The 15,362-nt window shown below is 42.5% G+C and overlaps 1 pseudogene; it reads right to left on the bottom strand.

Annotated features, from left to right (window-relative positions):
* Window positions 1–1,278: 1,278 nt before the first annotated feature.
* Window positions 1,279–15,362, bottom strand: part of LOC131321173 (beta-glucuronosyltransferase GlcAT14B-like) — a 49,537-nt pseudogene continuing 35,453 nt past the window's right edge.

Below are 15,362 nucleotides of genomic sequence, written 5' to 3'. Positions count from 1 at the left end.
GTACTTATCAAGATATAATATTTGGAAAAGCTATTGTCCAATGGGTAAATATTACCCTAACGGTTATTGTCCAATGGGTAAAGATTACCCTAATGGTTATTGTCCAATGGTTAATGGTTACTAGGGAACTTTTTAAGTAAAATAATCAAAAAGTACTTTAAAGCAAATTATAAAAGTCTTTGCTCAAATCTTTCTTTGAATCTTTTTAATATAAAGAATTGGGTTTCTATTATCCAATGGATAATAGTTCCCCTAACTTTTATCGTCCAAATGATAAAGAATAAAATCAAAACAATAAAAGAAATAATTAAACAATTTCTAGTCTAGGGTTTGAAAAGGTTCAAAAGGTTCAAGATGGGCAAAATGGTCCATCTAAGGTTAGGGAAAAGTAACTAGGTGACTTCCTAGTTTGGTTATACCAACAAGTCGGTTAGAAGCTAACTAGATTTGCTAGGTAGGGCTTAAAAGTTAAGAAACGATCCTTGAGGGGCTAAAGTGTAATTAGGGTTTCTAGTCGAGGAATACGGTGATAAGGCGTTCAATTGCTTGAATACGAACTACTAGGAATCAAATAAGAAAATCATTGAGCAATTAAGAGAAATTAAGAAATTTCGAATAACAACGAGATTTTTATTGAATGAAAAATCAGAGTTGTTACAACGCGATTTACAGCTTTTTGATAGATTTCAACACAACGAAGGACGATGATCAAGCACCACTTTTTTACACCAAATCAACACATAAACATATAGAAGAGAAGAAGAAATCCCTGCCTCGAACCAAGACCGAAACCCACGCGATCCAAACAAGCCCTAGCTCCAAGAATTCTGAAATTGGCCAAGATCTTTCCTCCAAGCTTCACCCATCGTGATACGAGTCTGAGGTTACGTACCAGAGGTGAAATAGAGCTGGATCTTTGAGGTTTTTAGGTGATTGAGTGAGGTTTTAAGTATGAGAGGTAGAGAGAGAGGGAGAGAGAGGGAGAGCCGTGAGATGAGAGAGAGATACGAAAGAGATATTTATCTCCTACACGCCCTAATATACTAACACACTTATGCAAACTACACAAACACTCCCTTTACTAACAATTCCATCACTTTAAACCCCAATTCAAATAATCACAACACTCTTTTCTATACAATTGTTGTATATGTGGGTGATCTTTGAGGCAGCACCCTCCAATTACAGTTGCTGGCATTCTCAGAATCTCATACATCTCTATCTACTACAACATGAAATGATGAAAACCCAATTCAATACTTCCAAGAACAGAATGCATCACTGATGAGGACATTGATTCGAATGAAAAGTATCATTAGCAACTAATCTTAGAAGAAGCTTTTCAAAAGTCTTAGCTACAGTACCAGGCCTAAGAATGTTCATTTCACCCCAGACCCGACAAGGATCTCCATCTGTTCCCCATTTCCCCAAACATCACCCTCCGGGTAATACCATACCCGTCCTATGAAGCATGAAAGAGTCGATCTCGTCCAGAATTGAAACATTTGCTTGTAATTCACCAGCAAATGCTGCACCACTATCCAACATCATTTTGAAATCAGAATGCATTAGATCTCGAGGCTCTTTCAAAAGAGGGGCATCCAATTTGGTGAAGCGCAAGTTGGAGTTGACAATTGTTTTGGAGAACTCCTTGGAATTGCAAGCAAGAATCTGAAAGTAGTCTCTGTGGGAATATTTGGTGTTTGAAAAGAACATAAGGAGCTTCCTTGGTAGGTTGTCCCATCCCAGGATGGAGAACTCGACGAGCTTCCGGCTCAAAATCACATGTGGAGAACCTAATGAAATAGGGAAATATTCAACAAGCATACAACGAATTGAACAGATACTTCTTGTGGTATTCCACACTATGAAGAACAAAGAAAGATATCTTGGAGAACAACCATGAATGCTACCATTATAGAGCACTGATCACGGAGTGGGGTGCATCTGTGCTTAAATTTTGTTGCTGAAAAAAAATAAAAATGGAAGAAACAAAGCAGAAAATATACTTATTGTAGGTTGGAGGGAGAGTCACAATGCTTGGTCAAGTATCAGCAACAGAAGAATATACCTTCGCTAAACTTATCTTTTTCGGCTAATTTTATTTTCTCTATCAACTAATAAATCACAAGTTGCATGCAAATATATATAACACTAGAGAATTACCTGTGCTATGGCACTCCATAACAAGCTTATCTGAACTATTTTTTAAGAGTTTATTAAAAAGAGAACCAAAATATTATGGACGTCATACAACTATTTCCACTATGGGCAACATGCCCTTTAAATTTCGGTTTTAAGAGGCCGGATCGAGGGAGCGCTAGTGGGATGAGTGCTCAATTTAGAGTTGCCACTTGGGTTTGAAGGTCCGACACCCAATGAACCGAATTTGAAACGCTTTTTACGCTATTTGATTTGAAAAAGTGAGGTACCAGTCCGTCATAACCATATCTGGGTTCAGAAGCTAGGTTACAAGAGAGGAAAGATTTTAAGGCACCCCTTTTGGCCCAATCCGGAGATCGGTCTTTACTTAGGCATTTTGTGAAAATATTTGAGATTCTTCTTTTTCAATCAACTTTTAGCCAATTAGGGCGGGAAAACAGTTAAAATGGGGATTAAAACTGTAACAATTTGCAGGATGTGATTGAATAGCATGGATGGATGATACAATAAGCAATAAATGAGATAAAAGTAAAAAAAAAAAACTGCTGGAAAGCCAAAATAGTGCACTTGGGAAATTGGCATGAACAGGGACCACCTTGCATGCAAGACTACTTGCGGGCGCCAATCTCACACCCGCGCACATGTGTTAGCTTGTCTAATCAGATTTGACTTTTATCCCCCTCTGGGCTCTAGAATGACCAATGCTCACCTAGGACCAAACCGAACAATTCTATACATAGTTTAGCAAATATGATTACAGGCAGAATAGGTATAAATTGAAATACACCCCATAAACAATGTGGGGGAATAAAACAATGACCAAAGGCCAAGCTACCCATGCAAAGCCAAGTACTGGAAGCCAGACCACACCTGCGGGCGCAGGTCAAGGACAAACGCGTGCCTATTCTGACTAGACTTCCAGTGTTTGGTGTTGCATACATGGACTCTAAGACATGTTCAGAAAGTTACCCAGGGGTATTCCAAAGCAACAATTTAGCATATTGAAAGACAACTAGCAGTTTTTACATAGAAAACAGTAAACCAGTTTTAAACATGCTCAGTAGTGATGTATAATAAATAAAAGCATAAAAGACCAACACCCCTGTCCCCACGCAGGTCTGCGCGTGCAACCAAGGATTGGTGCGCGCGTACTGATGAGCGACACCCGTAAGTTTAAAAGCCACATGGTTCTTATAACCCTATTAGCTTTAGGACCAGGACTGGTATAGATTATCAGCCTTGGCCCTGTCAGCCCCCCTCAGATATCAAAACAGAAAGACAGTGAAGGTTTATACCTTAGTTTGAGGATTGGAAAAGGACTTGAACTTAGTGTTTAGTGACTAAAAATGGATGTATTGTGGTTGTTTGAGTGATAGTGGGAATGTATTTGCTTGAGTGTGAGAGAATTAGGGTTAGGAAGTGATAGCTTTTGAATTTTTGTAACCCTTTCAATGGAAGATGAATGGGGTATTTATAGGAGGTGTAATGGTGGCAAAGGTGGAGGAGTAGGGATGGGAATTTGTACCGAACCGATGGATACCCGAACCGATAACCAAAATTTTCCCCGAACCATAACCGAAATTTTCCCCATGGATATGGGTATGGTTGAGGCCTTGGATAACCGAACGGGTATCGGTTTGGTTATGGTTCATCTACTACCCGAATCGATACCTGAACCGAACCAAGCCGAAATAACCGAAACCTAGAAATTACATAAATACCCCTTAGTATATACAACACGTTGGTAGCCTTTTTAGGGCTTTATCTCCACATATCCTCCACTCTCTTTTCTCGCCACCTCTCTCTCTCTCTCTCTCTCTCTCTCTCTCTCTCCCTCTCTCATGGAGTCCAATCTCAAAACGAGGGCAAAAGAGGCGTCCATCGACGGCTTCTTCTCACTACGAACGCCGAGCTCTTCGCCGATCGTGCTCAGGCCAACCTCAAGCTTAACAACTTCACTGGTATCTATTCGTCTCAATTTCGTCAATCGATTTCATTGACTAAGGCCATGAGTCTCTCTCTCTCTCTTGATCTCGATCTCAATACGGTGGTGTGGTGGTAGATTGCGGAAGATCGCAGCACCAATTTTTAGTTGATGTTCGAGTTTCTTAGCAGTAGCTTGTGAATATGTATGTATGTGAGTGTGTGTGTGTGTGTGTGTGTGTGTTCAGTTGGGATTGGTATTGTTTTTGACAAAAGCGTTCTTTTTTCTTGAGTTCAAACACTAGAAAACCCAGAGTTCATGATTCAGAACAATTAATTAGGTTTTGGAGCAAAACGATCTTTCTCTCTCCAATTTGGTTACCCAATCGGTTCGGGGATTACCCAAACCCCGTTTGGTTCAGTTATGGTTCACCACTTCCCTATCCGTTTGGGTTTTGGGGTGGATTTGGGTAGCAATTCGATTTCGGGGATCGGGGACAGATTTGCCAATATCCGCCCCGAATGACCCGAATGCCAACCTTATGGAGGAGAAACCAACCAACAAGGCTGGTTGAGGTTACTTGGTGGCTGAGCCCTCTCATAAAGGTGATGGGAGGGTTAAGAGAAGGGAGGTCTAAGGGTGATCCCCGGGCTGCCAAGGAGGCTCTACTGGTCTGGTAGCTGTCTGATGATGGTTTCTATAGCTAGCCAAAAGGTGATGGGATAGGGGGTTGACCGACACGCGCTGGTCGCAGACAGGCGCGCTTGTGTCCAACCTACCACCACGCTGGTCAATGGTCAAAGTTGACTGTTGACCACCACCTATAAAGGTTGACAGACGCACGCGGGTCCTAGACAAACGCACGCGTGTCAAACCTACCCATGCGGTGGTCAATGGTCAAAACTTGACTGTTGACCAACACTTGGCAAGCCGACCTGCCCGCATAGATACCAGACCAATGCACTCTAGTATGGTTTTTTGCTAGGGTTAAGGTTAAAAGGGGTTCTAAACACTCGAAGTTCAAATCTCAATCCTTCTCAAATATATTCTTGATCAATTTCATCATCGGGGAAAAAAGAAACGAAAAATAAAGTAAATCAATTGGGAGACCCAGATTGGAGTGTCTACACCTACGCGCACCAACATGCAACATGCACGAGCGGGTTTTCTTTTCTCACAGCCTCTGCTTTTATCCTCCTCTGGGCTCTGGAACGACCAGTGCATCCCAAGACCAAACCAAGCAGTTTATAGTATTTACACTACACAGTTTAAAGGCTGAAAAGCCCAACAAATGAACAAAACACCCCATAAACAGTGTGGGGACAAAACAGTGGCCCAATGCCGAGTTACCCATGCAAAGGCCAGCCATTGGTCGAGACTGAACCTGCGCGCGTGGGTAGACCACTGTTGCACGTAAGTTTAAGTCAACAAACCAGTGCTTGGTTCTACATGTTTCTAGGTTTTGGGACATGTCCAGAAAGGTCCCAGGGGTATTCCATTGCAGTTGGTAAGAATATTAACTAAAAACTAGTAGTTTTGACGAGGGAAAACAGTAGGCTGGTTTTTAGCATGCTCACAGTGATGATCTATGAAGAAAACAACATAAAAGAACAAGGTCCCTGTCCTCACGCAGATTTGCGCGCGCAGCCACATAGTGGCACGGGTGAGCCAAGGACCGAAGCGCGCAGGTCCCTTGTTCACACAGTTTTTGAACCTTGCTAGTCTTAGGGCCAGGACTTGTAATGATTACCAGCCTTGACCTTGCCAGCCCCCCTCAGGGATCAGAATAGAAAGCAGTACAAAGGTGTTATACCTTTGGTTGAGTTTGATGGATGATTGGGCTTTTCTGTGTTTGAAGGGTTTGAATGGTAGCTATGAGTGATTGACTGTGAACAAGGAAGCTTGTGTCCTAGGATTAGGGTTTGCAAGTAATTTTTGTGTCACCCAAGGTGTTAATTTTTGTAACCCTTTGAAAGAGAAACAATGGGAGTATATATAGGGGAGGGGGTGAGAGATAACATAGCTAGTAAGTCACCAAGTACCGTAGACCCCTGATCACGGCTACTGCAAGTTGGCAAAAAGGTGATAGGACCCAGCTTTGACCAGTGCGCGCGGCTCACAGACTGGCGCGCGCCAGCCAAACCAACACGCGCGTGGGTCAACGGTCAAACTTTGACTGTTGACCAACACCTGACACTTTGACCCGCGCGCGTGGGTTCTCAACCAACGTGTGCCAGTAGGGTTCTGGGAAGGTTTATGCGTTTTTCAAACACTCAAAGTTCAACTACTTATCATTCCCGGGGTGCTCTTGATCCATTTCATCATCGGGGAAACAAAAACCGAAAATGAAAGAAAAAGCAAACCGGAAGGCCAGATTGAGGTGTCTACACTAAGCTTGTAACGACCCTGATTTTTGGTAAATAAAAATTTCGTTAAATATTTGAATTTTATTTTAATTACTTTTAGATTGCTTTTGAAAATTCCTTTTTAATTTCTAATAATCCGTCATAATTAGATTTGAGACTTATAAAATTATATCTTTTCGCACCAAACAATCTAGTCATTTTCTACAGACAAGTATGCTTATAGAAGCACTTGTATATTTTCCTAATGAGTAAAATAAAATCTTTGAGTATTTCTTGGCTAGAAGTCCTACATGGCAAGTAGAATTAGTTTCCAATCGATTAGTTGGAGGAACCGAACTACCACTTCGCCTAGTTACAATCTCCTAACCCTAGATGAACCTTTTTGACCATCTTTGAGCCTTATGGACCCCTCTCAACCCTAATTGAACCTTTTAGACCTAGGGAGATAATCATTATACTTCAAGTTAACTTGATTGGAAGTATTCGTATTTTGATCTTAAAGATGGTTATAAGCATGTATATGTGATTACTTGAACTACTTGTTTTGATGTGTGATAAAGCATAAGTGGTTTCCACTCCAAATGTGTCAGTCCACGTGACACTATGCTTTAAGTTGTGTGATAAATGCTTGAATATGACTTTGTGAACTTAGGGATAATATAAGCATGATAAAGCAATATAGAGTTGGATGATCTTGCTAGTTTAGTTTCAAGATTACAATGAATGATTTATGTGTACTTACGTGAAAAGTCCTACTGCGGAGTCTATGCATGTAACGAGACACAGAAATTGAGAAAGTAGAAACATGACATCTAAGGTGTGTTAAAGACAAGGTGTGGTTTTGAAACCGCAATGTGGCCGGACTTGCCCATTGTGTGGTGTGTGTGTGTGTGTTTTTCGAAAACCCAATGGGAACCCGGAGCGGCGGAACCATTGCGGTATACTCGGGAACTCGGAGCGGCAGAACCGAGAGATGAATTGTGGTTTGGTTATCCGCGGAGAGGAGCCAACGCAATTGTTTTAATGATTTTCGAAAACCCAAATGGGAACTCAGACTAGCGGAACCATTGTAGGATACTCGGGAACCCGGAACGACGGAACCAAGGGTTTTGAATTGTGGATTGGTTATCCGTGGAGAGGAGCCAATGCCAAATTCCATGTTTTGTGTGCCAATGGGAACTCGGAGTGGCAGAACCATTGTAAGGATACTCGGGAACCCGGAGCGGTAGAATCGAGGTTGGGTGTGTTAAAAACTATTTTGGAAATGTTGATTTGGTAAATGAAAACGAGACACGGTCTACGACGAGTTGGGTGGGATAAACTCAAAAAATCATGGACACCAACGTTAGTTTGAATAGTGAATGTGGATGTGTCATTGTTAACTATTTTGTTAGATATGCATGTACTATGTGGAAATCATTAAATTTATGATCTATTGATTGTAAGTTAAGGGTTAGTGGGTATGGATTATTCTATTGAGCTCCTGTAGCTCATGGTGTTATCTTTGGTGACCCTGACATATTATACTGGTGGTGACACTGGTATAATGTATTAGACTTTGTAGATGATTAGGGTGAGCTGTACACCTTGGAGGCTTTTGGAGCCGAGGAGCTGGTTAGGATGGAAGAGCAGTCGGAGCTGTAGATGGAAACCCTACTTTCCTCCCTTTGTGTAATAAATGTACTCTTATGAGAGTTATGCTATAATAATGAGCCAGACTCCATTTAGATTTTCAATAAAATTGTCTAATTAACGTTCCCAAAATTAGGGGTGTTACAAAGCTACTATAAATTCAATTCATTTCTAATTCAATACGGAGAGCAAATGGAAGTCTGATTTGAATGTTTAAATAAAACTAAACTAAAAAGCAATTAGGGCTCTGATACCAAGAAAGAAAAGGACAAGTCTTCAACTCAACATCCTCTCATTGTCAAAAAACTTAGGGCAATATTTCAATTTACATAAAAATCTTTCAATTAATATAAAAATAAGACCATCGTCAGGGCTTGCAAACCCTACCGCCAATCACTGAGAGGATTCACAGAAATCATACACCGTAAAGATTATCTTAACATAGCGGATCATCCACCCCTCTTGAAGGAAGGATTGTCCAACGTCATGATCCATATAATTAACATCGTATGACCTATCTTAGAGACTGTCCTAGAGCATTGAAAATGGTTGTGTAACTGTGTTGAATAAAAACAAAAGATTGATAGGAAAAATACGTTCTTTCACTAAAAACAACGAATCATCCCAAACTTATACAACTACTTGTTGAATAAAACCCCTAATAGATCTATACAATCACATTAATCGCAGAGGAATCCTCATTACCTTAGTGTTTACACCCGTTTTTGGCACACAATCTTGGGCAAGCGTTGGAGGGCCATTTAATTATCTTTTAATTAAATTGGGCCGTCAAATGAAGAGTTATTGGGGCTAAATGTACTGGGCCAAAACAATGTTGGCGGGCCCAGTTAATTTTAGTCCAAGCCGACCATGGGTTCGAGTTATTTAATTATGGATTATGATTATTTAAAGCCCAATGGAGCATGCAAATTAAGCTTTTTATTGTTTAAAAGGCCCATTACCATATCTTGGTAAGAATCTGACGGAAATCAAGAGAAGTCGGTGAAAGTTTTCAACACATGGCCATTTGACTTGGTCAAATGGCCTATTACTCATCAGGTCCCCACAAAAGAAGGAGGAGAAATAGGCCCATTATCCCATTAACTGTCCATGATCAAGTAAACACATGGGTAATTGTTATTTACCTCCAATAACTACCCATGATCCCACTAAATATGTTAGTGGGTAGTTACTTGGGACACTTGGCAACATCTGAGGCCTACTCGGGACACATGTCAGCTCGTGATGAAGGCGGGAAACTTGGCTCAGATATGGACCAGTGCAGTATTTACCCATGATCTTTTATAACTTCCAATAACTACCCATTATCCCATGATCTCATGAATTGGAAGTTACAAGGGACACATGGCGCCACGAGAAGAGGACAACAAGCCCCTTGCATGCAGAAAATTGAAGACCCTTGGCCTATAAATACTAGAAGTCAATAAGAAAAAGGGGTCCACACACCAATCAAGCTCAACGCTTAAAATCAAAGCCTTCCCAGCGAAGCAACTATCTCATTTCTCCCTCATTTCTATCTCTCTTGTACCCCAATTTTGTTATTATGACATAACAAAGTTATTCATATCTCTCTTGTATCCCCAACTTTATTATTACAATATGATAAAGTTATTTTACGTTGTTACTTCTTTTCCTACACGGTTAGGAAATTATTAAGTCCTCGCTCATAGAGGCAAAACACGAACCAACACTGTAATCCAGCCCTTAGGTTTGTAGCACTTTTGCCCTCACGGTTAAGAAGTCAGAAAATGGGCACTCAGTCCTTTACGTTGGACGCGACAAGTCCTGGCACGCCCGCTCAGTCCTTCAGCCACTTCGGAGCGGAAACACCTAGCTAGAGAAGTTAGCCGCTCATCGTGGAGATGATTTTCGCAAGGTTGAAGGTGGAAAGCCATTGCTCTTTGCTCTCACGATAATCCCCCGTCTTCTGCGCTTCTCTCCTCTCGTCTTGCCTTAAAAACGTTCAAGAAGTTTAAGAACCCTTAAAAACGTTTTAGGATTTTCTTTATAGTTCTTCTCCAAAAGTTTCATATGATAACTAAAACACAAACGAAATACGCGTCGACAAGTCCAGACGGACTTGACCATCGAACGGTTTTTCCACTGGTTCAGGCTTCAAGATTAATGACGGTCGTCCGGACAGACTTCACTCCCGTTCGGACGGGATCGGATGAACTTAACCATATTACCTTTCTTCATGCCTTGGAATCTCTTGTGGCATCTTTAACTCCTTGCCTTAGCTCCAAATCTCATTCAATTGCTCTCCGAGTCTTAAAACAAGGAAAATGAGTACAAACTCCAAGTAATACGATAATTGAATGTGTAACAAGTATAATTAGGGGCGTATATGTGAATATTTTTGTAGATAAGGTTTCTCTCACACTCCAATTTATTTTTTGGCTTATTTTTAAACTATGGCGTACTACAAAACTTATAATATATGTTTGCTTGAACTAATTTTTTATATAATATATGCTGAGCATGTGTTTGATGCATGTTGTCATAAAAACTCCTAAAGTTTAACCATTAGTCCAAAGGACCAGTTGGGTGGGGGAAGAGATAAATCCCCACCGAGCGCACCGAGAAAGCCTACTGGTAGACATGACAGAGGTAGCTCCAAAGAAAAAGGAGACAAAACTGCTACTGGCTCCACGAGAAGGAGTAGGTCTCACCGAAGAGAAGAGTCAGTTACCCGTTCAAAGAACATACACGATGATGACGATGTCCTTGATAAAAAGAGAAGAGAAATCGAGGAGTATGCACGTTTAATTAGAAAACGTGAATACGAGATACGGGAGCTGCAGCAGGTACGAAAGCACCCAGAAGATTCTGGACTCTCTCGAAGGAATTCCCAGAGAGACGGACGGGCTCTGGTGGTCCATAAGCAGACTCATTCACATAGAAGAAGGAGCAGAAGTCCTGTTATAGGGCGTCATGAGGCTTCCCCACGAAAAAGGGAAAGAAGAAGTAAAAGCCGAACACCAGAGAAAAGGACTTCTTCACGAAAAAGGAGGAGCAGAGACCGAAGTTCTACCCCCGAGGAAGAGGATACGAGAAAACATCATCGAGACAGGTACGAGAGACCTAATGCTGATTGGGTCAAGGCTTCGGCCCACAAGTCAAAGGAGCAAGAGGATGGGACAGTGACTGCACGAGAAGCAGCACGCAAGGCCCTGAGTAATATTGCAGCCTCCCCCTTTACAAAGAGGCTACAAGAAGCAAGGTTGCCGAGCAGAGTGAAGCACGGTGCATTCGTACTTTACGAGACAAATACGGATCCCGTAGCTCACATACAACATTATCAACAGGCCATGTTTATGCATGAAGGGGATGATTCCATCTTGTGCAAGATGTTTCCCTCCAGTCTTGGCAAAGTGGCTTTATCCTGGTTTCATAAACTGGCCCCACGATCCATACGAGGATGGAGGCAGTTGGCCGAGGAATTCACTGCTCGGTTCTTGACGAGCAGAAAGGCCCCGAAGACATTTGAGAGTCTTTCCACCATGAAACAGGAGGAGAACGAGCAAATCAGAGATTATGCAAAGAAGTACTGGGAAACTTTCAACGAGATTGAAAGTTGCAGTGAGGAGTACGCGATTGCTACCTTCAAGACTGGTTTGCCTGTTCGGGGAGAGCTGCGCCGATCATTGAATAAACATCCAGTAGCCACATTGGCTAAATTGATGGAACGAATAGAGCAACATGCCAGAATGGAGGATGACATTCTCCGTGAGGATGGCAGGACAGTTGCCGAACAGCCAAAGGCACCTGCCAAAAAAGTGGATAAGCCAGAGCCCAAGACTTATAGAGAGAGAAGGGAATATGGGCAAGCTAAGAAAGAGCCGTACAAAGATAAGCAAGCTCCTGACCCAAAAGCTTTCTTTTCTATCACTATGGTTTGGAAGGAACCAATATACAGGATTCTTTATCGAATAAAGAATCAGCCATATTTCAAGTGGCCCCCGAGTCTAGAAGGAGACAAAGATGCAAAAGTGCTACGAATCAGCACTGCAATTATCATAAGGATTGGGGCCATATGACTGAGGACTGTGAGACATACAAGAGGCACCTTGACGATTTGGTCTCTCGGGGCTATCTCAAGGAATTTATCCAGGAGGACCCTAAAGAGAAAGGGAAGGCTATGGAGGTGGGTTACGAACAAAACCCTAAAGGCGTCATCCATATGATACATGGATTGGCCACACCTTACACGAGAAGTGAGGTTAGGCTATTTCAAAGGCAAGTTAAGCATGATCAGCACGTGATGCGGTTGGGAAACAAGAGGGGGCGAGAGACTGATGTATGCAAAGAGAGCATGGCATTCAGTGATAATGATTTGGCGGAGGTCCAAATACCCCACAATGATGCATTGGTCGTAACCCTACGAGTTGGGGAATACGACATCGAAAGAATTCTAGTGGACTCGGGGAGTTGTACAGAGGTATTGTACTATGATGCATTCAAAAAGATGGGGCTGGCCCAATCAGACTTAGAACAGTCTACAACGCCTCTTATTGGGTTCGGTGCAGGAGCAGTCTGGCCCCTTGGAAAGGTGACGTTACCTGTTCGGGCCGGATCAGTAGTGTTGAGAACGGACTTTTTAGTGGTCGATGTCCCTTCTTCCTGTAACGCAATTATAGGGAGGACATGGTTGCACAAGATGAGAGCAGTCTCCTCAACTTATCATCAGATGGTGAAATTCCCAGGATCAAATGGGATTGAAGTCCTTAAAGGAAACCAGAAGGTGGCACAGCAATGCTTGATTTCCATCATCAAAACAGCCCCGAAGGTCCACCATGTTCACACATTAGAAGTACCAGATCAACCAACCATCGAGGATGTTGGAAGAAGCCCGGCTGAAAAAGTGGTTGAGGGCCTGGAGAAGATTCAGATCAACGAGATTGATCCTGAAAGATATTTTTTAATTGGGGAATCACTGCCAGCAGATGAAAAGGCCGAATCGGTAAAGTTCCTAAAAGACTATATGGATGTTTTTGCATGGGTGCCTGAGGAAATGCCTGGGGTGGATGCAGATGTGATCTGTCACCATTTAAACATTGATCCTCTGCACAAGCCGATCATTCAGAAGAAACGAAGGGCAGCCGTGCAGCATGTAGATGCTGTGATTGAAAAGGTCGATCGTTTGTTGGAAGCCAAAGCAATACGCGAAGTCTATTACCCCGAATGGTTATCCAACACTGTTGTGGTAAAGAAGAAGAATGGGAAGTGGCGTATCTGTGTGGACTTCACAGACCTAAACAAAGCGTGCCCTAAGGATAGTTTTCCTTTGCCCAGGATTGACCAATTGGTTGATGCAACCTCTGGCTACGAGCGAATGAGTTTTCTCGATGCATATCGAGGGTATCATCAGATTGCTATGTTTGAACCTAATCAAGAGAAGACTTCCTTCATCACACCTCGAGGATTATACTGCTACAGTGTCATGCCGTTTGGGCTGAAAAATGCTGGGGCCACATACCAAAGACTTGCAACCATCATGTTCAAAAAACTCATTGGGAAAACTTTGGAGGTTTACATAGACGATATGGTGGTAAAAAGTCGAGAAAAAGGAGGGCATATTACTGATTTAAAAGAAGTCTTTGAAATTTTAAGGAAATACAAGTTGAAGCTCAACGCCTCGAAGTGTGCGTTTGGAGTTGGTTCAGAAAAGTTCCTGGGCCATTTGGTAACTATGAGGGGGATAGAGGCAAATCCCGAGCAGATCGATGCTTTGCAGAGATTACAGAGTCCCAAAACTACCAAGGAAGTCCAAAGGCTGACTGGGATGGCAGCAGCACTAAACAGATTCATCAGCAGGTCAAGTGACAAATGCAGACCCTTTTTTCAGCTACTGAAAAAGAGGGAGGGATTTGAATGGGGAGCAGAATGTGAGCAAGCTTTCCAAGATCTGAAGAAATACCTGGCCAAACCCCCACTGTTGTCAACTCCACAGCCAGGTGAGTCTTTAATTCTGTACTTAGCTGTTTCCGAGCACGCAGTAAGTGCAGTCTTGTTGAGGGATTTGGGGATCGAGCAAATCCCCATTTATTATGTTAGCAAGACATTGTTGGATGCAGAGACGAGATATCTGCCTTTAGAAAAACTTGTCCTGGCACTTAGGACAGCAACCAGGAAATTGCCACACTACTTCCAAAGCCATAAGGTTGTGGTTTATACTGAGTATCCATTAAAATCACTGCTTCGAAAGGCAGATTTCTCGGGAAGGATCTCGACGTGGTCCGTGGAGTTAAGTCAGTATGATCTCGAGTATCAGCCATGCACAGCAATTAAAGGCCAGGTGTTGGCTGATTTTGTGGCAGAGTTTTCCCCCACTGTTGCTCCCTTGCCTCCTACGAGAAAGGAACAGGCAGCTAAGACATCATCCTTGAAGAATCAACCCGTAGCCGAACAGGATCCCAAAGAATGGAAGTTATTCGTTGATGGATCAGCGTGTAATACTGGTTCTGGAATTGGAGTTGTCCTCTTTCCTCCTCAAGGAGTTCTGATTGAACTCTCTGTTCGGCTTGGATTCAGTGCATCGAATAATGTGGCTGAATATGAAGCACTCATGGCAGGATTGAGAAGTGCGAAGACCCTTAAAGCAGAATGGGTCAGGGTGTATTGTGATTCCCAGCTTGTTGTGAATCAACTGTCCGGCGAGTACGAGACTCGGAATGAAAAGATGGTAGCCTACGTGCAGGCAGCAAAAGACTTGCTTGATACCTTTGAGAGGGTATATATTGAGCAAATAAGTTCTGGACAGAATGCTCATGCAGATTCTTTAGCTTGGTTGGCTGCAGCAGTACCAACAGAGTTCAAAAGAAGGGTGGCAGTAGAATACCTAAATGAGCCGAGCATTGGGAGGAGTGTAGACTTGGTCTTGGACGTGAACCAAGGACCAAGTTGGATGGACCCAATAATGGAGTTCTTACAAGACGAGATACTCCCTTCTGATAAAAGGGAGGCCCACAAGATAAGAGTCAAATCTGCTAGGTTTTGGCTGTCCCCAGAGGGTAAGTTGTATAGGAAATCCTTTACAGGTCCTTATTTGCTATGCGTACATCCTGAGATGGTACAGAAGTTCCTTCATGAGATCCACGAGGGAACATGTGGGAGCCATGCTGGAGGGAGATCCATTGCCCACCGAGCAATTACTCAAGGCTACTGGTGGCCACACATGCAAGAAGATGCAAAGGTTTATGTAAAGATTTGTGAGAAGTGCCAAAAATTCTCACCAATGATTCGAACACCTGCCG

This window comes from Rhododendron vialii, chromosome 3a (assembly GCF_030253575.1).
Source record: "Rhododendron vialii isolate Sample 1 chromosome 3a, ASM3025357v1".
NCBI lineage: Eukaryota > Viridiplantae > Streptophyta > Magnoliopsida > Ericales > Ericaceae > Rhododendron > Rhododendron vialii.
Note: the sequence above shows the minus strand (reverse complement) of the source record. Positions and strands in the feature narration are given on the sequence as shown.